This window comes from Giraffa tippelskirchi, chromosome 2, assembly GCF_054371585.1.
Source record: "Giraffa tippelskirchi isolate mGirTip1 chromosome 2, T2T-mGirTip1v1.2.pri, whole genome shotgun sequence".
In the NCBI taxonomy this organism is placed as follows: Eukaryota; Metazoa; Chordata; class Mammalia; order Artiodactyla; family Giraffidae; genus Giraffa; species Giraffa tippelskirchi.
Window position 1 is genome coordinate 162171334 of NC_137276.1, and position 25261 is coordinate 162196594.

The window sequence follows — 25261 nt, forward strand, 5'->3', positions numbered from 1 at the left end:
AACAGGTTTTTAGGGAACAGATCATGAGTTCAGTTTTAGATATGCAAAATTTGATATGCCTATTAAATATCCAAGTGAGCAGTTGGATAGTAGTGTCTAGAAATCCAGAGGGGGAAATATGGACCACAGATACCAATCTGGGAGTGAAATTTAAGAACTTGGAGCTGAAGGAGATCACCAGAGTAATGAGTTCAGATAGGGAAGGTGGTCGAAAAGACTGAGCTTTGGGGTAACTTCAAGATAAAGAGGTCCAGAGATGAGGAGGAACTGACAAAGACTGAGAAAGAGTGGGATGTAAAGCCAGCAAAGTGCCCTGGTAGCCAAGGAAAGAAAGTGCTTCGAGCAGGAGGAGTCATTAACTAGGTCACATGCTATTGATAAGCCATGTAAGGCAAAGACTGGATAACTGACCATTGAGTATAGCAGTGTGGAGGTCCCTGTTGTGATGGAGTTCTGGAAGGATAGAAAGTGGAAGCTGCAAGCATTAACAATGTTTTTCGGAGTTGTGCCAAATAGAGGAGGAAGTGAAGTGTTTGCTGGAGAGGGAAATGAAGGTCAAGAGCATCATTTTTGGGGGGATGGGAGAAATGACTGCACATCTATGTGCTAGTGTCAAAGGCCCATAGAGAGAACAGGTTGGTGATGCAGGAGAGAAAGGTGGCAAGGCTGGTGCCATGTTCTCGAGTAGGTGAGAAGGGAAGGGGTTATGTGTAAGTGTGGAGAAGCTGATCTTTGCCTGGAGAGGACAGTTTATCTACAAGACAAGAAGAGAAGGGTTGATGTGACAGAAGATATTTTTGCAAGGTCTCAGTGGCTTAAAGACCTGATTGTGCCTGACATCACAGAGTCCATTAAGCTCTGCCTGGGATGCAGGTTGTATCTCCCTCCTCAGCCACTCTTGACCCTTTTTAATCCCCCTCTCCAGTCTGCAATGACACATGGTGGTTGTTTCTGCTTGGACTGCTCTTCAAGACCCAGTTCAAACATTACCTCTGTCCTTCTGGGTTCCCATATTTATCAGCTCAAATCTGCATCATAGTTCTTTATTACACTGTAGTTTTATGTTCACGCATCTTTCTTCTCTCAAAGCCATGATCTTGACGGTGAATGCTTTCTCTTCTTATTTATCTCTGTATAAAGTCACCTCTACCCATCTCTCCCCTAGGGCATGCCTGGCACAGAGGAGGAAATAACATTTGGAGATCCTGGAGACTGAAAAGTGTTCTATGCATACTTTTAATGTAAACTTTTCATTGAACTGTAACACGTACATAAATATATACACACATACACACAAATGATAACTGTTTAGCTCTATGTGTTTTCAAAGCATCCCTATCTTCATCAATAAACAGAGCCTTACCAGCACTCCAGAAACTTCCTTCACACATTCTCTTTATGCAAAGATAACCACTATCTTGACTTCTAACATTATACCATGGATTTGTTTTGCCTGCTTTTGAACTTTATACATATGGAATCAAATCGCATGTACTATTGTATTTCTGACTTCTTTTACTCAACATTTTATTTCTGTGGACAATACACTGTGTGTGTATAGCAGTAGTTGTCATTGCTATGTAGTGTTCCATTGTGTGAATACATCCCAATTATTGACCCATTTCCTAGTCTACTGATGCTGGACATTTTGGGGTATTTCTGAATTTTACAAGTAGCCTTGCAAAGAATGTTCTTGCACACATTGTTGAACATGTGTACACTTCCCTGTGGGATATACACCTGAGAATGGGATGACTGGGTCATATATTCAATTGTTATATTTGCAATATATGTTCAACAAGCCCGGAAGCAGAGTTCTAGACCCTGGAGCCACACAGTCCTAGTTTCCACAGTCTTCTGGCCTCTGAGATGGTTGGTCCAGCCCCTTCTTTTTCACACAAGAAGCCTGAGACTAAGGCTATAAGCGTGACTTGTCCAGGTCTCCTCATTTCCTGGCCAGTGTGAATCATGACTCAGGTTGGTCAACTACCTCTTAGTATTCACATGAGGGAACTCTCCTCTCTGACCCAGGAATGATCACATACTATTGCAATATGTCTAACAAAACTCTTGTTCATTAAATATCTGTCAGACTCTGTGCACACTGTGTCATATGTTTATGTGTGCCAAGTGTTTATATTATATATGATCTCTAATCCTTACAACAATCCTTCAAGACGAGCTTAGAGGGGATGGACAACTCACTCAGGTTTCCACAGGACATGGCAGAGGTGAGGTTTGAGGTCTGCTTATAACTCCTCCGGAGACAGAGGACTAAATGCCTTCTAATGAAGATATTGCTGCTTGGATACAGGGTTACACTTTCTTTCCCTCAGGAATAAGTCTCTTCCTGAGTATAGATAGTCTAGTTTTCTATCACATATCATGTGGCTCAAAGAAGGTAGCTCAACAGGCATGCACTTAATGTATGTTCAGCTTTCCCTGTAAGGGACTGCTGACAGCCATTGTGAGGATAAATATCTTTATTTAAAATTTACAGAGTCGGAGCCCTTGCTCTGCCTGCTCTCCCCAGAAGCCTCTAGAAGAGGGAAGCTTGATGTTCAGAGACTAACTGAATCCAGTTCAGAGGAGCTGGAAAATGGGCCTCATTATTCCAAGAATCTTTATAGATATCCACTCCCTGTTCCTGTCCTTTATGTAATAGGATATTGCAAAAAAGATAATAAAAAGGTACATGATAATTATTAACATGAATTAGGTACTTACATTGTGCATTACATTACTGACTGATTGCTCTTACATGAATGATTTCATTTAGTCCTCCCAATGACACTTTGAGGTAAGAACTTTTTTATCCCCAGTTTACAGATGAGGAGATAGATGCTTAGAAAGATGAAGTCACTTACCTAAGTTGTTGTTATTTAGTCGCTAAGTTGTGTCCAACTCTTTTGCAACACCATGGACTGTAGCCTGCCAGGCTCCTCTGTCCATGGGATTTCCCAGGCAAGAATACCAGAGTGGGTTGCAATTTCTTTCTCCAGGGGAACTTCCCCATCCAGGGATCGAACCCTTGACTCCTGCATTGGCAGACAGATACCTAAGGGGATACATTAAGTGAATGAGCTGGGGCTTCACTGCAGGCCTGCACAGCAGTGGTGTTCTGTTCTTGTTGGCTGAATTGATGCACACAAAAAATGTTCGCTTACTAATTGATAGCTCCCTTTGATTAAGATTTTTGTTATTATTTCTTGTTTTTTTCAGTCATTTATCTGGGAATGTTCATAGTCTTATCATAACCACCACAAGCTGACAAAGTGAATCCTGTATTTGTGAGAACAATTCTCCCCTACCCTCCACCTTGGAAAGGGAGAGGATTTTTTTTCTTACTGAGATCAGCTTAAATAATCTACTTAGTTAAGAAAGAGATGGGGGGGGGGGCGGTGCAGGGAGAGCAGTTCCAGAGTATCTAGGTGTTGAGGAGATTGGAGATGGCAGTGTGGGTGGTACCATGCAGCCATGGAGTTTGGTTTAACTTCTAACTGATCCCTGTCTCTTCTTTGACTGACCCTCCTTCAGCATCTTCTCCTCTATTAATAGAGTTTCATGGTAGCAGGTGGGTGGGGTAAGTGTCTTTGTGCGCTATTATTTTGACAATTTTTGAAAAACATTGAGAGGATTGGCACTATTTTGAAATTAACTGGTGCTGTTAGGGTATAGGTCTTAATTTTTTGTTTTGTTATTATTTTAGAAATAGAACAAATTTTATGAAAAGAACACTTCAGGTTTTACGTGTTCACCTCCTCTGTTTTACAGATGGAAACTCAGTGTATCAGCAAGTGATCCATCTCTGTGGGAATACAGATTTCCTGCTCGTTCTAGCTTCTCTGCACTTTGCATTGACTAAAAAGGCCCTGCTAGATCTGCAGAATCAGCAGGTGACTCTCTGGGCCACATGCCGAGGAAGACTGCTGTTTTACTTAAGTTCACTGAAAGGGGAATGCAGAAGGCACCTAAAGTCTGCTGTTTATCTCTCTTCTTCCAAACTCCCTCCACCTGACTGAATGATCTTGAGTGAGTGTGTAGGCGGAGGAGGGAGAGATGGAGAAAGAGAAGAGAGGAAGGAAGAAGAAGAGAGAGGAGGGGAGAGGGAGGAAGAGGAAGGAGAGGGAGGGGGAGGGAAGGGAAGGAGGGGGACGGAGAGGGGAGAAAGAGGAATCAGAAGGAGAGGAGGGAAAGGAGGAGGAGGAAGAGGAAGGGGCAGGAGAGACTGTATATTCTGGGGCTTCTGTTCCAAGGTGGGCTATAACACAGAGCCAAGAACTTTCAGTCTGTTAAAACTGCCTCCCATTCTGCCAATGCCTAAAATGGTAGAAGTAGGGGAAAAAAAAATCCTTCGGGTGGAAAAATGCTGACTAAACCATTTCCCAAAGCCACATTCCAAGAGATAACCCTGGGAACAAACACTTGAACGTTTTTCTTTCTTTGTAAAAAAAATTACCCTATGCTTCTTTTCCTTCTAAAAATCTCAATTTACCACTGGGGACATGAATCAAGGTGGTGATGGAGTCATTTCAGGAGGCAGCTAAAAGCCAGCGCACAAGTGAACTGCATCACCTGTACAAGACTCCACACGTGGCAAAGCTATTGTACGCTGTCAGGAACGATTCAGACTTGAGAGATGGAGATAGGCAGTGTTTGGTGTGTGTTGGGAGGAGACTAGGTATGACGCTATCACAGATTTGCTGCCATCCCCACGGTGAAATTTTGCAGCAGAGATTTCCAACCTGTTTGGATGAGAAGCTGTTCTCAGTTTTCCCTAGTGTGCAGTGCAGATGTTAAGAAATTCACTTACTCCTCTGATTAAAATCTAAATGACATTCTGGGAGAATAGCACTGAAACATGTATATTATCATACGTGAAACAGAACACCATTCCATGTTCGATGCATGAGACAAATGCTTAGGACTGGGGCAATGGGATGACCCAGAGGGATGGGATGGGGAGGGAGGTGGGAAGGGGGTCCAGGAAGGGGAACACATGTAAACCCATGGCTGATTCATGTCAATGTATGGCAAAAACTACTACAATATCGTAAAGTAATTAGCCCCCAACTAAAATAAATAAATTTATTTAAAAAAAAATAAAATAAAATCTAAATGGCTATCACTTTCATGACAATATGGAGAACTCCACCACTTTGGGGCTGTTTTAATTTTCCTTTGTGTTCGTGGTTTTTATACAAGTTGCTTAGAACACGTTAATTTAGAAAAGCTTTTTGAGCCAGATAAGATGGAACTCACCTTAAAATGCCTGGGAAGTATTTAGATAGGACCCTGATCCTCTGAAGTGCAGATTATTACAGGACAGGTGCTGTATTCAATTCGTGCCCTAAAGGATGCTGACAATCTAGGACCTGGCCAAGAGGCTACAGTCTTACTCTTAAGCTGATTTGATGTGCACTAATGCCAGGTGGTGCAGCGGTAAAGAATCCGCCTGCCAGTGCAGGAGACGCAGATTCCGTCCCTGGGTCGGGAAGACCTCCTGGAGTAGGAAATGGCAACCCACTCTAGAATTCTTTCCTGGAAAACTCCATGGACAGAGGAGCCTGATGGGCTACAGCCCATGGGAGGTCACAAAGAGTTGGACATGACTGAGCACACAGCACACAATGCAATGTGCCCTTGCGGTGACAGTGGGGTGACTTCACTGGAAGAGCCATCACCCACAGGGAACTTGCAATGGCTTCTCATGTAATGCTCACAGCAAAGAGAACTTCCAAGCAGGAACACAGCTGTGAACTTCAAGTCCTCAGGCTCTGAGTCACTAGGAAGTCCTTGACCTCAAGTGTCAGCCCCAGAGGCTGGGGTCCCTGGCAGTCTGCCAGACTGCTTGGAAGGTAAGTAAATTCAGCAGGAGTGAACGCCCATGTGATGAATTCCCTACAAAGAATCTGTTTCACTGGCGCCTGAAATGTGTTGTACAGGAAGTACAAATTACAAATTTCAAGAGCCTCTGAATTGCTGGGGAAAAATGTCTTGTTCAGGGAGTGACTGGAATCAGGTTCCTATCTGATCCTTTTGAATTACTGGATTTTCTCTCTGCTGCATTTAAATGATGTTTGGGAATAAACTGTGCAAATATGAGACACAGGCTGCTGCTGTGGAAACAGAGTGGGAATAATGATTACCTTGTGTTCCGAGTGAAAGAAAGTTACATAGATATTCTAATTCTAGAGATCTAAAGGACTGAAATTAAAAGAAATGAAAATTAAATAGAGAAGAAATACATCCTAGGGCAGAAAAGGAAGCCCCAAAACTAAGGTGCCCAAGATATCCTTATTTATTCTTTAATAGAACATCAACAGTTGTATATGATCTATTTTAAAGACTTGCCTGTGTTAAATGGTTAACCTACACACTGCACATCATGCCTTTCAGACATGCTGTGGCGCTTCATGCCCACGTCCTGGCCGTCTCGAGAGGAAATGGAAAGTTTACGTCACTGGTTTAAGTAATGGAACCCAGAACTAAACTGCACATGACAAAATATTCCCTTGGCTCTGGTTGTGAAGGCCACTTTCAAGCACAAATGTTCTGACAACAGAGGGAGCATGAGATTTTGTTTCTTTAGGGAAATTTATTCTCACCTCCATATCTACCATGTCACTGTTAGTTCCAAAGAATGTCTGGGGCCAGAGGGGTCTGAAATCAGTTACATTCAGCAACAAAAAATCACAGACCAAGTCCAGAGGACCCTGGGAACCAAACAGCCCAAATTCATCAGTATCATTCTAAGGATTCTGAGTCCCAAGACAGGAAAGGATTTGCCTAAGCTCATAGTATAGATTGGAAGGGAGAGGGTTAAAATACCATCATATTTGCATCAAAAAAACCCCCAAAAACCTCTCTCTGGATATACCCAGGAGTGGAATTGCTGAATCATATTGCAGTTCTATTTTTAGTTTTTTGAGGCACCTCATAATGTTTTTGGTGGTGGTGGTAGTGGTGTTCAGTCACTAAGTTGTGTCTGATTCTTTGCGACCCCATGGGTTATAGCCCACCAGGCTTCTCTGTCCATGACACTTCCCAGGTAGGAATACTGGAATGGGTTGCCATGTCCTTCTCCACGGGATCTTCCCTACCCAGGGATTGAAACTACATCTCTTATGTCTTCTACATTGACAGATGGATTCTTTTCCCGCTGAGCAACCAGGGAATCCCTTTCCATAGTGACTATACCATATGTCCAAAGAAAACAGAAACATTAATTTGAAAAGATACATGCACCCCAATATTCAGAGCAGCATTATTTACAATAGTCATGATATGGAGGTAATTTCAATTTAAATATTTATCAACAAATGAATGGATAAAGAAGATGTGATGCACACATACACCATGGAATAATACTCAGCCATAAAAAAGAATGAAATTCTGCCATTTGCAACAACATGAATGGACCTATGGTTAGTGAAGTCAGATAGAGAAAGATAAACACTGTACGTTAACACGTATATGTGGAATCTAAAAAATAAAACAAAGCAGAAATAGACTCACAGATTTAGAGATCAAGCAAGTAGTTACCAGTGGGGAAAGGGGAGAAGGGCAATATAGTGATCGAGGATTAAGAAAAACTGCTATGTATAGAAAAATACTTCCAGGTGGTGCTAGTGGTAAAGAACCCACCTGCCAATACAGGAGAGAAGAGAGACGTGGGTTCCATCCGGTTGGGAAGGTACCCTGGAGGAGGGCATGGCTACCCACTCCAGCATTTTTGCTTGTGGAATCCCATGGACAGTCCATAAGGTTGCAAAGAGTTGAACGTGAGTGAAGGGACTTAGTGTGCACACATAGATAAATAAGCTACAAGGATATACTGTACAGCAAGGGAATTTAGCCAATATTTTACAATAACTTTAAATGGAGTATAACTTAGAAAAATATTGAATTATGTTGTACACTTGAAACTAATGCAATGCTGTCAATTAACTATACCTGGATAAAACAATTAAAAAAAAATAAGATCTGTCTGGTGGCTGCAGATCTGAGACCATCAAGGACACTGGGCTCTAGAAGAGCTGTAAGAGTAGCTTCAGCCAGAGTGATACCAGTGGACATGGAGAGGGATGGACAGGTTTGAGAGAAGATGTCCCCTTTGCTGACCATCATGGTCAATTGATGTTTCAACATATGAAGAAACAGTTGAATTAGAAAGCTGGCCTAGGAAGTTGAGTTGAGGGATCTAGTGAACCATGGCTGCACAATGCACGGAGGCCTCCTTCCGTCTTTACTCAGGAAAGCGCCAGAGCCTTGTTCCTCTCACACCATAACCATTTCTTTTATCTGTAGCTCTTAAAGCATTTTGCAAAAATGCTCCAGCATGGGCAGGGTGGGACAGACAGCTTGGCCTCCTATTAAGTGTCTTGAAGGGTCACTGATTTTACTGTAATTGCAAACTTGGAGGCAATCCAGGTGCATACAAGGTTACTGGTGGTGGTAGTTTCACCCAAAGTGAAGAGTATTCAAAGAAAACACTGGTTTGAGAAGATGGTCCTAATTCTTCCTATTGCCAACATGTTAAAGGACAATAGCCCCCTTGTTCCTGAAATACTTCCAACTTTGACCTGCTCGGACTGAGAAATTTTGCTGCCCATTCCGGTTTTAATATAATTTTTCTAATCAACTATTAGGCACTTACGCTGTGTGCTGTGGAGTCTGGGCTGGGGCACAGGTGGGGAAGGCGATCAGAGAACAGCGCTGGGTCCAGAGCTGCTGCCAGGTCTGCGGGGCCCGCCTGGAAAGTCCAGTGTCCAGTGTACATCCTTCATCCCTGAAGCCGGAGCCATGTTTGACCTGGTTGACCAGTGCCTGGAGCAGGTCTAGAAAGGGAGTTCAGTAGCTCAGTCGTGTCCGACTCTTTGCAACCCTATGGACTGCAGCACACCAGGCCTCTCTGTCCATCCCCAAATCTTGCAGTTTACTCAAACGCATGTCCATTGACTCGGTGATGCCACCCAACCATCTCATCCTGTCTCATCTCCCTCTCCTCCTGCCTTAAATCTTTCCCAGCATCAGGGTCTTTTCAAATGAGTCAATTCTTTGCATCAGGTGGCCAAAGTACTGGAGTTTCAGATTCAGCATCAGTCCTTCCAATGAATATTCAGGACTGATTTCCTTTAGGATGGACTGGTTGGATCTCCTTGCAGTCCAAGGGACTCTCAAGAGTCTTCTCCAACACCACAGTTCAAAAGCATCAATTCTTCGGCGCTCAGCTTTCTTTACAGTCCAACTCTCACATCCATACATGACTACCGGAAAAACCACAGCTTTGACTAGACAGACCTTTGTTGACAAAGTAATGTCTCTGCTTTTTAATATGCTGTCTAGGGTGGTCATAATTTTTCTTCCAAGGAGCAAGCATCTATTAATTTCATGGCTGCAGTCACCATCTGCAGTGATTTTGGAGCCCAAAAAAATAAAGTCTGTCACTGTTTCCACCTTTTCCCAATCTATTTGCCATGAAGTGATGGGACCAGATGCCATGATCTTAGTTTTCTGAATGTTGAGTTTTAAGCCAACTTTTTCATTCTCCTCTTTCACTTGCATCAAGAGTCTCTTTATTTCGTCTTTGCTTTCGGCCATGAGGGTGGTGTCGCCTGCATATCTGAAGTTACTGATATTTCTCCTGGCAATCTTGATTTCAGCTTGTGCTTCATCCAGCCCAGCATTTCTCATGATGTACTCTGCATATAAGTTAAATAAGCAGGGTGACAATATACAGCCTTGACATACTCTTTTCCTGATTTGGAACCAGTCTGTTGTTCCATGTCCAGTTCTAACTGCTGTTTCCTGACCTGCATACAGATTTCTCAAGAGACAGGTCAGGTGGCCTGGTATTCCCACCTCTTGAAGAATTTTCCACAGTCTGTTGTGATCCACACAGTCAAAGGCTTTGGCATAGTCAATAAAGCAGAAGTTGAAAGGGAAGTTCCCCATTATTGTCATTAAAGGCCTAGATACCACAGGAAAAACCACTGTGACCTGGTCAATTTCAGATTCACTCAAAGCTGTTCTCTTGAAGTCACCATCCTCTTGCATCAGCCAGTGGAGGAAAATATTTGATGATGAACCAGCTATCATTAGAAGAGTTTTTTATTTTTTGGGCAATTATGTTGTGGCTTCTGAAACAGCTAAAGAATCTGCCAAATCACCTGTGATTGTAGACAGGTAGTGGCACAGCACAGCCACCTATGCCATAGCCACCAAGGTGAGTGGGGGCCTCCAACACCTGCCCTCCCTGCTCAAACCCGACCCAGTCTTGCTGCTCACCGTGAGCCCCAAGGAGAGGATGCAGAGGATTGAGGGCCCAGGCATGGAGAGGACCAGAGAGGAGGCTGAGCTGGAGGTAAACAGCATATTTTATCAAAAGGTAGAAGTGTGCTACTAGTGGATGGAGAACCCTGGCTGCCACGTGGTAGATGCCAGCCAATCATGAGAAATCATCCTGTAGATGGTAAGTGTAATCCAAAATAATTGCAATTAATTATAGTCACTCCAGGCCAGGTGACACATTTTACTAAATTTGATGCAATTTGATACATCTAAGCCTAGACTGGACAATTCACTTTTCCCTAAATTGTTGTTCTCCTGACCAATGGACCCATCAAGACCAAGTCTGGGCACATCCCAGGGAGAGACTGTGGCTGCCATCTGCCAAGTATAAAAAGTGTGTTCTTGGAATAGATTCTGAACTACACCCCCACTGAGTCCTTCCAAAGTTTGTCTCCTCTGGAAAGCACGAGGAGGACAGAAATGACCAAGAAGGTCCGTGGAAGCTCCTCCAGCTTCCCCCGCGTCTGAGCAGGCTCCTGGCTGAGATGTTGATGTGCCCCGAGTCGGCTGCCTCCCAGCCTGGTCACACTCCGTCTTTGTGAGCTCAGCCCTGAGTTCTAGAACTGAGGAATCCCGAAGAACACTTCTGTGTGTCCCGGCTGTCAGAACCCATCTTGTGGTAGGGCACTCTGAGCAAGAAGTGTCTGGCTTGTGTCTGAGGCTTATGGCCCTGAACTGCTCCTCTTGGTTAAGCACTTCAAAGTCAAATGCAGAGGAGGCCACACTGAGATGCCCTGAATACAAACACACCAAGAGTCCTTGGATTATATTCTGCTGATTTACATTCCTCTCCTTTCCTCCAAAATATGGGACTTTGGATGGAAGGAGTGTTCTGCACTGAGCTAGATGCATTAAGGGCTTCCCAGGTGGCACTAGTGGTAAAGAACCTGTCTGCGAATGCAGGAGACTTAAGAGGTGTTGGTTCGATCCCTGGGTGGGAAAGATTCCCTGGAGGAGAGCATGGCAACCCACTCCTGCATTCTTGCCTGGAGAATCCCATGAACAGAGGAGCCTGGTGGAGTCCATGGGGTCACAAGAGTCGGACACGACTGAAGCAACTTAGCACACTTAGCACATGCTGTGCTAAATTGCTGCAGTCGTGTCTGACTCTTTGCGACTGCATGGGAGTCTCCAGGCAAGAATACAGGAGTGGGTTGCCATACTCTCCTCCAGGGGATCTTCCCCACCCAGGGATCAAACCCGTGTCTCTTATGTTTTCTACATTGGCGTCTAAATGTTCTTTTGGTGAATTTGTGGGAGAGAAAGTCGTCTCCCCGTCCTATTCCTCTGCCATCTTAGGACCGCCTCCTAGGTGGATTCTTTACCACTAGTGTGACCAGGGAATCCCTAGTCATTTATTATATGCTTCCTCTAATAATGTAGTAACTAAGAGTTATTGAGCATTTATTCTCTGCCAGGTACTGCTCTAAGCCATTTACATACAGTAACTCTGAAGGGAGGGAGGTATCGTCTTATTGACAGGAAAACTGAAGCTCAGAGAGGCAGGCTGGTTGCTTAGCAGAGGCTCCAAGCACCATAGTGCTTGGTACGTCATTGGATGCTGTGGAGAGAAAGGCATCACCAGGTATTTTCCAAATAATATTCACCCAACCTAGGAAGCTTCCTTGCATTGATGAGGCTGAAGAGTTTCCTTACTGTCCTTTCCTTTTTCCCTCTGATTTTCCCATTTTATCCCAGCTCTTGCTTGCTGTTACTTGAAATTTCACCTTGTGACAGATGCCAGCTTTCCCCTTCTGACTCTACCTCTTTCCCCACTCCCTCTTTCCTCCACGTACACACAGCAGAGATCCCTCCTCTGTCTCACCCTAGTGACCAAGTTGTGGGGGGGCTGAGGGGAGGGAGAAGGGTGTGCAGATTCCACACAGATGCTGTCTCCCCAGGTGATGGCCCCATAGTGTTGACTGCATTGTTATGTTGCCGTGGATTTTCAGGAGGGGACATCTCCATAGGCTCTGGTTGGGGCAGGACTCAGGAAATGAATGCTGGCGTCCTTGGGGTGAATGAGGGAGGCCTGACCAGGCCCCACCCTCTGCTGGATCTTCCCAGAGCCTGAGACTCTCTGCTCAGGCCCGACCTCTCGCTTACTCTGGGTCATTCCTTGTTCATCGGCTGGGGTGGCTCTGTGGGTTCTGGCTCCTGGGAGGAATTGGGCAGGGGTCTGCTCTGGGGATAGGCTGGATCTCCTCACTAGATCTGGAGGTAGGCCGGATGGGCTTCCTGGAAGGAGTGACCCCTGCAGAGGATGGGGGACCCTAGAGGGTTACTGACGAGCCCTGCTCTCTCTCTCTCCCCTCAAGCTCATCCTCCAGGATCTGGAAGTGTCTGCACTTCAGCACTGAGGTCCCACTGGGCCCCTCCTAGACACTTCTGGTCAGTGAGGTGGGATGAGTCCAGTGGCCGTCTCTCCCTAAGCAGGAAGACTGTCTCATTACAGGCCTGACCTCCACATCAAAGACCTCTTGGGGGGGATCAGGAGTCATTTCCTGGGCAGGGGCTTGTCAGGATCCACCACTCTGATGCTTGCTCTGCTCAGCTCTGGGTGTGAAAGGCTGGTATTTGATCCAGGCCACCAGCCTGGCTGAAGGTGTGAGGCTTGGGTACACCCCTTTCTTGGGAAGGGAGCCCTTCTTCCTCACCACAATTCCATGTATTAAATTCCACCTCCACCTTTTCACTCAAAACTCAAATCCCACCTCTTTATAAAGCCTCATTTCCCAAATTTTGGGGATCTAGAGATCTGGAAGATTGCTATCCCTCCACTGACCACAAGAACCACCCTGCCCTGGACTTGGAGCTGATGGGAAGCAGGGGCTGTGTCCTTGGTCTCTGCTCGGCTCTCAGAAGGCGCTTTATCAAATTTCTTCATTCTTGTTTGTGTTTGGGGAACATTTTCTGGTTGGTCCCAAGCCTCGTTTTTAGGGCCCGAACAATTAGAATTGCAAGAGCCTCTCACTGGTTCACCTGCCTCGTTGGCTCTGGAAAGAAACTGGGCTTCGTGGAGCAGCCGGTGCCCAGGCAGTCCTGCATCCTCCTGTCCTTGACCCTGGGTGGATGCCCCACCTCTGCCCGGCGCTGCTGCTCTTTGGGCTCTGGTTTCTGGTTCTGCTGCTCTAGCTCCAGTTTCTGCTTTCTCTGCTTTGCTTTCTGCCTTTCCTGCTTTTGCTGTTACGCTGTCTTCCTTCCACTACCTCTCCTTCCTCCCTTTCTCCTTCTCCATTTCCTCCTCTTTTCTTTTCTTCCTCTTCCTGTTTATCTCACTTCCTCTTCTGCTCTTTTTCTGCTTGGGCGGCTCCTGCTTCTTATGCTTTCCTTCTTTTTCTTTTGTCAACTTTTTCAGCAGCTGTGGCTTTGGCTTTAGCTTCTACTTTCGGGACTTAGGCTCTTCCCACTTCTGTTCCTTCTCCTACTGCTGCTTCTACTCTGGAGACTTCTACTCCTTCTCTCTCCTCCTTCTCTCCTCCTCTCTCCCTCATCTTCTGTCTCTTTCTCTGCTTCTTTCACTTCTGCTTCTACTTCTTCTGCTTCTTAAGCATCTACTCCTATTTCTTCTACTTCTGTGTTGGCAACCGCTTCTGCTTTTTTCCCTACAATTGCTGCTGCTTCTTGTTCTACTGCTGCTTCTCCTTCTCTTCCTCTTTCTCCTTCTTCCTCTTCTGCTGCTTCTGCTTTTTCTGCTTATCTTTTTCTGCTCTTCCTCCCCTTCCTGTTCCTTCTTTTCCTCCCTCTCCCTGCTCCTCCAGCTCCTCCTCCACTTCCTTCATTCCATCTCTTCCTCCTGTGCCTCCTCCTTCTCTAACTCCTTCTTCCCTTACATATTCTCCTCCTGTGCAGTTTTGAATGTGCCAAGTGTATGGTGCCTGTAAGACATTCTTTCTTTAGAGTTTCCCAGTGCTCTCTAAGAGCTCCAAATTTCTTGCAGACTTAGAACTGGCTGGTCAGCCTCCAGTACAGTTTCTTTGTATGTGCATGCTAAGTCGCTTCAGTAGTGTCCGACTCTTTGCAACCCTATGGACTGTAGCCCACCATGCTCCTCTGTCCATTGGATTCTCCAGGCAAAAATACTGAAGTGGGTTGCCATGCCCTTCTCCAGTGGGTCTTCCTGACCCAGGGATTGAACCCTCGTCTCCTGTGTCTCCTGCATTGCAGGCAGATTCTTTACAGTTGGACCACTGGGGAGGCCCCACAGTCTCTTTAGTAAGTGACAAATATTAACAAGAAGTTCTCACAAAGAGACAGTGCTCTATAATTAACTCGATATTTAAAAACTCATTAGTTTGTTTGATGGTCATAGTACTCACAATGAGTAAAACAGGGGAACCAAGGCTCAGAAAGTTTCCATACTTCCCCAAGCCACATAGAAAGTCACAGAGCTTTGATTGGAACTTAAGGCTCCACTCTCCACCAGGGTTTACCATAGGGCCTAACATTTTTGCTTGCTTGTTTGATTTATTTTTAAAAAATTATTATTTTTGGCTCTGCAGGTCTTTGTTGTTGAGGAGGCTTTCTCTAGTTGCGGTGAGTGGGGCTATTCTCTGGTTGTGGTGCACTAGCTTCTTATTGCGGTGGCTTCTCTTGCTTCAGAGCATGGGCTTTAGGGAATGCGGGTTTCAGTAGTTGTGGCACATGGGCTCAGGAGTTGGTGGCTCCCAGGCTTTAAAGCACAGGCTCAGCAGTTGTGGCACATGGGCTTAGCTGCTCTGTGGCTCTACAGGATCTTTCCCGATCAGGGATGGAACCTGTGTATCCGGCTTTGACACACAGATTCTTTACCACTGAGCCACCAGGGAAGCCCCTGCTTATTTGTTTTTAAATAGACTTTACTTTTTGGATAAGTTTAACATGCTTGTGCTCAGTTGTGTCTGACTCTTTGTGACCCTGTGGACTGTAGCCCTCCAGGCTCCTCTGTCCATGGGATCTTCCAGGCAAGAATATTGGAGTGGGTTGCCATGCCCTTCCTGACCCAGGATCAAGCCCCATGTCTCCTGAGTCTTCTGCATTGCAGGCAGATTCTTTACCACTGAGCCATCGGGGAAGCCCAGATAAGTTTAAGGTTCATAGCAAAATTGAGTGGGAAGTACAGAGAGTTCTTACAGACAGGGCCTTACATTTTAACAAAAGTTTAAAAGTCCTTTTGTATCCAGGATTTCACTTGTTTAAGAAACATGTAGAGAGAATAGCAGCCCAGAGAGAGAAGGGATTTGGCCATGGTCACATAGCAAGGTAGTGACATCTAACTGGGGTGAGGGCCCCAGAATCTTGTCCAAGAGCTGGGAAGAGGTGGGTGTCATTCAGAAAAGCAGCAGGGTGGTGAGTGGTAGTGGTTGGCATCAGGTCAGCTTTCCTTCAGTACGTCACCAGCCCCTCTCACTCAGGTCCTGGCATGGGAGACACATCCAGATCTGGTTCTACGAGACCTCCTATCCTTAAGGAAAATTCTAGTGACTCCAATTCAGGGCATAAAATCAATAAGCACAGGAGTAGCTTTTCAAGAAAGATTCATGTGAGAGGTTGAAAGTGCCACAAGGCCACAGGACAATTAAGAGTGTGCTGGGCTCCGAACTCTGAGCAGATGTCATTCTGGTTGGGAGCCAGTCTCTCGGAATAGGAATGCTGGCCCTTCTGTACCGGTCCTGGCAGGGCCTCGCTAGGCAGCTGGTCTCCAGCCAGTAGCTCCCTTCCACTGCCAGTGCTGCATGGGCCCCAGGAGAATGGAAATGGAATTTGGCAAAATTCACACCTTGCCTTTTGAGAATGAGTAGGAGTGGCCCCCACATATGGGAAGTAATAAATTATCCATCAGCCCCATGAGGGCAGGCCTAGTCTGCTTTTACCAATCATTATATCCTGTAAAAGAGAAAATGATTCAGTGATACTTGTTAGAGAATAATCAGGCAGACTTTCCTCAGGGAGACCAACATGATAGGCAGAAGTACTATTCAAAAGAATAATTTTGCAATAGGGGAGAGAGATTGGGCTCAATTCTAAATACAGCATGGGTGAGGGAGAGTTTATAACTGACGAACGGGGTGGGGATCAATATATAGAATTATTAATAGGAAATATTGGGGATAAGTGGGGTTCTGGCCAAACTGCCTCAACAGGATTCTTGCTAAAGGCAGACCAGGCTCATCAGATATCAGCTGGGAGGTGGTGGAGGATAAATACAATTCTGATCACCAATTCTAATGGGTGGTGTCCTCCCCCCTCCACCCCAAGCAATTCTCTGACAGCAACTGGGTGTCCTACAATTCAGCTCAGTTCTGATACCATCTCCCTAGAGAGAGCATCAGATTCCACAGGTTAAGGGCTCAGTCCCACAAGACTGACCTTGACTTCAGATGTCAATCACCTGGGCTTGTGAATGGCTGGCTGTAAATCAGAGGTTCCGCCACCCCTCCTTCCCTAGAGTGGCTCACAGAACTCAGAGAAACATATTACTGCATTACTGGTTTATTATGAACGGATGTAATTCAGGGAGTGCCAGATGGCAGAGGTACATAAGCAGGGTGTGGGGAAAGGGAGCAGAGCTTCCACATTCTCTCCAGGCACCCCCCACCCCAGCACCTCTGTGTATTCACCAAACTGGAAGCTTTCTGAACCCCGGCCTTTGGGATTTTTAGGGAGACTTCATAGGCATGATTGATTTCACCAGTGGTCACTGGTGATTGATTCAATGTCCAGCCCCTCTCCCCTGGTTCTCACATGATCTGTTCCCCTAGCAATCAGCCCCCATCCTTAGGTGATTCAAAAAGTCAACACATTAGCATCAACTTAGGTATGGTTGAAAGGGGTTTGTTATGAATATTACGATACCCTTATATCTCATCATTTTGGAAGTTCCAAGGGTTTTATGTGCTCTGTGCCAGAAATAGTGAGCAAGACAAAATATATATTTCTAATTGTAAGTCATCATATCACAATGAGGACCCTGATTAGACATCTAGAATGATCAGACATGAAGGATGAGTGAAAATGTCATTCACCCAGTCATGTCTGACTCTTTGTGACCACATGGACTGTAGCCCTCCAGGCTCCTCTGTCCATGGAATTCTCCAGGCAAGAATACTGGTGTGGGTAGCCATTCCCTTCTCCAGGGGATCTTCCCAACCCAGGGATTGAACCTGGGTCTCCTGAGTTGCAGGCAGATTCTTAACTGTCTGAGGCACCAATGAAGGATGAGGGACTCTAGATAAACTGACTTAGCAGGATTCTTGCTAAAATTAGACAATGCAGAGACAAACAAGGAAGGTAAGGAGACAATCTTTGTCAATCCTCAGGGCTAAAACCAGTACTGAGTAGATAACAGGTACTTAAAAGTATTTGTTTACTGCTACCTACATGCCAAAGCCAAGGAAGGAGTTTTCACTACTCCCTAACATTTCCAACTCCAACATTTTTATGTTTGTAGGACTCCTGGTGGGTTCTGGTTTTAAGAGTCTGGTGGCTGGGGTGGGAGTGGAGCACCAAGAATAACAAGGTAACAGCTTCCCCACTCAGGCTCAAGTTTAGAGGTTGCCCAGAGGGTAAAGGCGGAGAAAGCAATGGCACTCCACTCCAGTACTCTCGCCTGGAAAATCCCATGGACGGAGGAGCCTGGTAGGCTACAGTCCGTGGGGTTGCTAAGAGCGGGACACGACTGAGCGACTTCACTTTCACTTTTCCCTTTCATGCACTGGAGAAGGAAATGGCAACCCACTCCAGTGTTCTTGCCTGGAGAATCCCGGGGACGGTGGAGCCTGGTGGGCTGCCGTCTATGGGGTCGCACAGAGTCGGACGCGACTGAAGCGACTTAGCAGCAGCAGAGGAAAAAGGAAAGGAGATAGTTTCAAAGGGGAGGGGTAAGCTGGCCAAGCCTTGGGCTTATAGCAAGGAGGGAAAGGAGACCTCAGAGAGCCCTTTGGACATGGGAAGAGGGCCTAAGGCTGTAGAAGCAAAGGGCTGGTGGAAGCAATCTTGTCATTTAGCCATTCACCAAACATGAGCATTCCTCCTCTTTGTGATGAATTCCATAGGAAAGTGCATCTCTGTGGAGAGAAAAGGCTCCTCCTGCGTCAGTTCTTTCCAGGAAGTCCTTTGAAGGCATGGCTTTGCAATCCAGGTGTGCAGCTGCCAAAGGCACAGCATGCCACTGTTGCAGTGCCCCCCCTGAAAAGAGCAATCTTTGGGGCTCCACTGGGACCACGTCTGCCTACTAATAAGAACCAGCTCCCAGGCACACTGATCATGGCTGTGGTGTGGTGTAGGGGAAGGGCGTGGCTGTTCAGAGGTGGGAATCTCCAGAGGAGGTGGCGGGGGCTGGACCTGGAAGGGTAGGGTGGAGCTGGCTGTGGGGAGGGCAGCATCATTAAGGCGAGGAGGCAGCAGTGCTATGTATGGACTGGTCCTCCCCTTTGACTTGAGTGGGAAGTGGCAGCCGTGGCTGGGAATCTCAGCCTGGGCCAGCTCAGGTATTTCTGTGTCCTTCCTTTTGATGTTTTTTGACTTTGAGGGGAGAGGATTGAGTTAATCATGCTCTCTAGTTCATGACACATGGTCATCATTGGTCCCTACAAATTCCCTCTCTGTTTCAATGATTTAGTTCCATTTTCCCATCCATAAGCCATTTGCTCTAATATGCTTCACATCTTTTGTTCTGTTTGTACATGTTCTTGTATATGGTGCATGCTTGTTGAGTTGCGTAAAAAACACATTATTCTAACATATGTAAATGAGTTGGATTTTCCCTGTCTCACTCCACTTCTGATGTTTTATTTGGCACTATGGTTTTAAGATCCATCCATCCCTCCACGTGTGCCTCTGGGCATAGCACTGCATGAAGCCCACTCACTACATTCTGCTTCTCTGTCCCCCACGGGTGGATGAGAGATGCTGTTGGGCATGCTGGTGTCTTCACAGGGTTACCACAAGCTCATCAGTCAACAAGAAACTTGTGAGCTCAGTGGGCTGTGTCCAGCCAGAGCAGAAGTGGCTGTGACTTCAGATCCCGAGGGACCTGCAAGGCTGCTTGCTGGCTGTCCATGTTCACAGTAACCATGTAATGTGGCGACACACGGGACAAATATTAGGTCTCTCCTGGCCTTGCAAAGACAATGTGTTCTTTATGCATAAGAGGAAGTTTATGAAGCAAATCCAGGATGTCTGTTTTCCTGAAAGTTGCCTGTGGGTAAACATGGCCTTTGATTTGATGTGGGGACAGGATTGGGGGAGGGGTATGAAACTGGGAAAGTGTGTATGTGTATGTGTGAGAGAGAGGGTGACTGGGCCAGAGAGGAGGGTGGAAGAGGGAAAGAGCATGGTTAGGGAAGACTATCTTCCTTCCCTCTTACCTAGCCATCCTCACCATGACTTAGAGATAACCTGGGACTGGTTTCCGAGTAAAGCTCTTCTAATGGAAGAGCTTGCAGAGTAAGCTGTTGTTCTTACTTTAATAGGGTTGGCTCCTGTCTGTGCTCCCTGTATTTCAGGAGAATTTGGTTTTTATTTGGGGAAACAACTACATTCATGTACAGTCCAGAGGGTTTATTTATCCCACATCAGTGTGTCTGTACATCTGATGCTGCACAGGGACTTGGGCAACATGAGGTTCTGTTTTGCTTCTCAAATCCTTCTTTCAGGCTGGCCAGGATGGCCCTGCCTACAGGCTGGATGTGGTAAGAGAGGGTGGGGGAATCATGGGGAGCAGTCATGGGATTCCAGGCATTTCCTCTTCCAGTTCTAGGATCTAAGAGTGAAGGCTAGATTGAACCCATCGGAATTCCTGGGAACCCCCAATTTACCTTGATTAACTAATTCTTTCCACGCAAGACACATTGCTCAGACAACCCTGTCAGTGAAAGGATTAGAGTGGTTCCACAGTTGTTCTGATGCAGAGGGCAGGGGCATATTGATATCAAGCATTAGAGGTTCATGGAGGCTTGGGCTGGCTGTTCCTGGAAGGGTTATTCCCATTTTTTCACCACTGCACCACAGTATCTGGTATAGTGCCTGGCACAGCCCTTATTTTGGCACATAAGACCCTGTACCTTTGGGTAATTTCCATTTTTCCCATTGCTCAAGATGCTCCGGCTCAGTTGGCATTTCTGTAACTCTAATATAACCAGACTGTTGCAGTCCTGACTCAGGACCTTGGCACCTGCTGTAACTGCTTCCTGGAACTCTTTACTCCTCAGATCTCTAAATGACTGGCTCCTTGTCGTCATTATGGTCCCAGCTCTAGCATCAGCTTTTCGGGGAAGCCTTCCCCGACAATCCCAGCTAAAGGGCCCGCTCTTTATCTCCCTGACCCAGCATTCCTGGCCATTCTCTATCCCCTCACTCTGTTGTGTTTTCTTGATAGCACTTGCCATTCTGTCAAATTCTCTTATTTATATAATCATTTTTAGCACTTATTGCCATCTCTCCCTCTGGACTACACACTCGGTGAAAGCAGGGACGTTGCCTGGCCTGCCACTGTTTCCCTAGGGCCGACACCACGCTTCATGTACAGTATGTGCTAAATAAGCATTTGACAAATCAATTGATGAGTGGATGTGAATGAATGAATGGGCCAGCTGAACGGGAGGCAGTGTAGCGGAAAAGAATCAGGACCAGGGAAAGGAAACACTCAGCGTGAAGGCCTTGCCCTTTTCATAGGAGCCATCGATTCTGCAAAAGCCCCTTCACCTATGTGAGTGGCAGCTTCCTCATCAGAAAATTGAAAATGACGATACATTCACTCTGTGCCTCACCAGACTGTGAGGGGAGGATGCAAGAGCTTCTAGTGGTGTAAAGCCCTGCCCACTGGTAGATGTGGCTGAGGTGCTCAGTGGGGACACGCATCTCCAGATGGGATGTAGAGGAGCTGCATGGTTTGGCTGCCTTGTGTGTTTCTGTTTTTTAATCGAGCAGCCAGGGAGAGTTTCCTGGACACCATTAGATGCCCAGAACTCCCGGGGACTGGGGTCTGCACAGGAGGTGGGGCCTGATCTCTGATTTAATTGGAGACAATTAGTGAGCATTGCTGGCCAAGTCTATTAGTCAGAAGTCTAATGAGCTGAAATGGAGCAAGTCTAAATAAAATCCATTAACAATAGCCATATTTACACTTCTATTGTCATATACACCATTTGTTGGTTTAAAACAAGCTGATTTTAATTTGTTAGGGTCATTATTTCTGTCTGAGACAGATACAGAATCTGCCTTTTGAAGGTATATGTGCATGATCACAATTGAAGAGGACTCATGCCTGTACTTGGTGGGTGTTTTTCAGAACCAGTCATTCTCAGAATGGTAGAATTTTTACTAATGCTAAGAAAGAAGTAGCTTCACTCTAGAGCAGTAAAGAAGACTCCAGGAATTATGTTTGCTAAGGGTCTTCTTTCTTCATTTTAACTGTTGTTCTAATACACCAGGATACCGAATCCTTGGGGAGACAGAACCTGAAGAATCATAAGGAGGGAGTGAGGTGTGCGCAGGCCAGGCTCGATCCTCACAGGCTGAGATGAGTATGGCATTTTCTGGGTACTGCAAGGATGTTGGCCTCCTGAGAGGAAACGGGAGATGCTGTTGGGAGGATATGGCAGACACACTGAGTGCCAACTCGAGGAATGTTGTGGTACATTGTATTTTTCAAGGATTGCTGCCACTTGTCCAGCCTGCATGCTCTTTTGAAATGTGACCTCAGCCCCATGTATCCTCTCCTCTTGAGCCTGGAAAAGCCTGCCTTAACCCCTAGAGTGTGGCAGAAGGGATGTCATGTGAATGTCGAGGCTATGTCACAAAAGTTCCAATCACCTCCATTTTTCTCTCTTGGGGCACTTTCTCTCAAAACCCCATCACTATGCTCTTCAGAGGCCCAAACTCACAAGGAGAGGCCATGCACAGGTGTTCTGGCAACCACCCAGCTGAAGAGCTCACTGATGGCCAGCATCCATCACTAGATATATTGGTGAAGATGACTCTGGATACTTCCAACTGCTGAGTAACACCCCCCACTCCCATCTTCATGTCTTCTCAGATAAGGCCTCAGATACTCTGGAACAGAGATAAACTACTCTGGCCAATCCTTGTTGAAATTCCTACATGAGTGTGTGTGTGCTAAGTTGCTTCAGTCATGTCCGACTCCTTGTGACCCTATGGACTACAGCCTGCCAGGCTCGTCTGCCATGGGATTCTAAAGGAAAGAATACTGGAGTGGGTAGCCATGTCCTCCTCCAGGGGATCTTCCCAACCCAGGGATTGAACACGCATCTTCTGCAACTCCTGCATTGAAGGTGGATTCTTTACCACTGAGCCACCAGGGAAGCCCTGAAATTCCTAACTCTCACTCTATGTAATATAATGGTTATTTCATGCCATCGCCCAGATGGTCTCAGGGGGTGGTTTGTTGTACAGCAGAGTTACTGGAACAAACCCACATTTCAGTGAGAAGCCATGAAAGGATGAAATAGAGAGACATGCTCAGGGAGTCCCAGGTATCGTCACTGAGGTCATCTCTGTTTTCATGGATAAACGCAGGCAGGTGGTACGGAGAATGCCATCTCTCTTTACAGGTAAGGAAACCGATACTCAGAGACTCACCACCTCAAGGATCTACAGTGAGTAAGTGGCAGATCAAGCCAGTAGGCCCCACACCCAGCAAAGCAGCATCTAAACCCTCCTGCTGTATTCACCTCAGCCCTTCGCCGTCTCCTGCCCTCCCCTGTAGACGAGGAAGCTGGCCAGAGTCCTGATGCCTTGTTCAAGGTCCCTGGAGCTTAAGAACAACACCCAGTGACTCAGAATTCATCCTGCTGGGAACCCTGAGGACTTCCAGGGACATGAACTTCTCTGTTGACTACAGTTAGCCTGGTGTCTTAGGCCCACCATGATGGTGATCATGACATAGTTCGTCTAGACTAACTCCTCATTATACTTGTGGTGGGCAAGACCAGAGTCTAGACATTCTTGAAGTCCCATCCCACCTGCCACCCCCTCAATAAAGCCTTCCCTGATGTCCCCACCATGAGTAGCTCATCACCCTCTTCTTGAGCTCCAGTTGAGCTTTGTTCCTATATCTATTGGAGTACATTCCCTACATATGAATGAGTTCCATTCCAAGAGCATGTTCATAAGTCCAATTTGTTCGTAAGTCCAACCAAGTGAGCCTAATACGATCAGTATATGGTATTGTACTGTAATAGGTTTATAATATTTTGCATACAAATAATATATAACAAACACAAAAAATAAAAATTTTTAATCATCAGTACAGTACCTTGAAAAGTACAGTAGTATAGTACAACAGCTGGCATCCAGGAGCTAGCAGTGAGTGAACAGGTGAGAAGAGCCACTGACTGGAGGAGAGTCAGTGGGAGATGGTTGAGCTGAAGGATTGTCAGCAAGAGGAGACAGAGGGCAAGCTGCAATTTCACTGATGCCTGACGTTGATAGAATGCACGTTTGCATCTTTGAAAGTTCACAGCTTGAAAGTTTATTTATAGGGGACCTACTATATATTACATGGCAGTATCTTTGCTTACTTGTCCAGAGATTAGTGCTGTCCCCTGGGTATTTAGCTGGCCTCTTGCTAGAACACCTACACATGGTCTTTACATGTCATCTCTCCTCATTAGCAATAACAAATAAATATTTATGAACCAGAAACACACCTGCAGTTCCAACCAACCAGTGTGAGAATGTAAGTATGTCTAAGGGGAGAGGAGCAGGGCAGGTGAGTAGGTTTGGAGGTGAAGAGAGAGGGAGGGAAGTGGGCATTCAAACTAGATGACTTCTTAGTCCCGAATTCTTCTGGAATGTTTCACATGACCTACCCAATAGCAGGCTCTCTGTCAATGCATCCTGACAGAAAGTTGTGTGCCCAGCACAGGGCTAAGTCAGGGCTATATGCAGCAGACCTGGCCAGGGCCAAGTGTGCCCGGGACGACCTGCAGAAGCCGGGTGAGTCTCTGCTTGTGGTTCCAGTGCTGATCTGCATACAAGCCAGAAGGCCTAGGGCAAATCTCAGCCAGACCATTCGCTTCAGTGAACATTTGATGAGCATCTACCTACTACTGTTTGCTTCCAGGTAGCAGCAGGGCACAAAGGAGTAAGAACCAGTCTCCCTACAGGAGCTTACACATAACTTGAAGACATTTTTTAGATTTATTTTTGGTTGTGCTGTGTGCAAGCTTCCTCTAGCTGCAGAGATGGGGGGTCACTTTTTGCTGTGGTGCACGTCACAGTGCCTTCTCTTCTTGCCAAGCATGGGCTCTGGGTGCGAGGGCTTCAGTAGTTTCGGCACATGGGCTTAGTTGCCCTGTGGCATGTGGAATCTTCCCAGACCAGGGATCAAACCCATGTCCCCTGCATTGGCAGGCAGAATTTTAACCACTGGACTGCCATAGAAGTCTCAATAACTTGGAAATTTTTGTAACTTCTCTTTGGCTTATTTTTCTTATCTGTAAACATTGAGCAAATGTGAAAACATTTTGGCTGGTGGGCATGTGGCACGCCATGTATTCTGGTTGAAACCAAATGTTCTCACCCCTCCCCCTCAGACCCTCATTCCACATATTTCCCTTTCTCAGGAGGGCAGCCAAACAGCAGATCTTTGGGAAATCAAGAATTGTTAGGACAGTCGCCAAGCCTGGCTGGCAACATTAAAAGCACTAAAAACAAGTGAGCTTCCAGAATGAAGGAAGTAAGAAGAAAGGGTCTGAATTCAGAAGAAAGGGCCTGAATTCAGAGGGCGATGAAGGAAAACTGTAACAACTAGTCAGATTCCTTACTAAACTCTAATTTATTTATTTTTTTCTCAAGAAGCTCAAATCACTTGCCAGCTCACTGTGGGGCATGGTGCTTCTTCCCAGCTTCTGTGATGGTCAATGGTCAGCCCAGGGGATGGGAGCGGGGGACTCGACTGCAGCAG

At 46.1% G+C, this 25261-nt stretch overlaps 2 long non-coding RNA genes across 2 annotated transcripts in view; one reads left to right on the forward strand and one right to left on the reverse strand.

Annotated features, from left to right (window-relative positions):
* Positions 1-1029: 1029 nt before the first annotated feature.
* On the reverse strand, positions 1030-10874 carry LOC145525076 (uncharacterized). Its single transcript, XR_014068029.1, has 3 exons — positions 8660-10874; positions 2868-3058; positions 1030-1172 (listed from the first exon to the last, which is right to left on the reverse strand). It is a non-coding gene; the product is annotated as an uncharacterized LOC145525076 (long non-coding RNA).
* LOC145525087 (uncharacterized) overlaps positions 5671-25261 on the forward strand; it is a 74133-nt gene continuing 54542 nt past the window's right edge. Inside the window, exon 1 of the long non-coding RNA XR_014068030.1 lies at positions 5671-5858. This is a non-coding gene — a long non-coding RNA (uncharacterized LOC145525087). The remainder of the gene's footprint in view (positions 5859-25261) is intronic.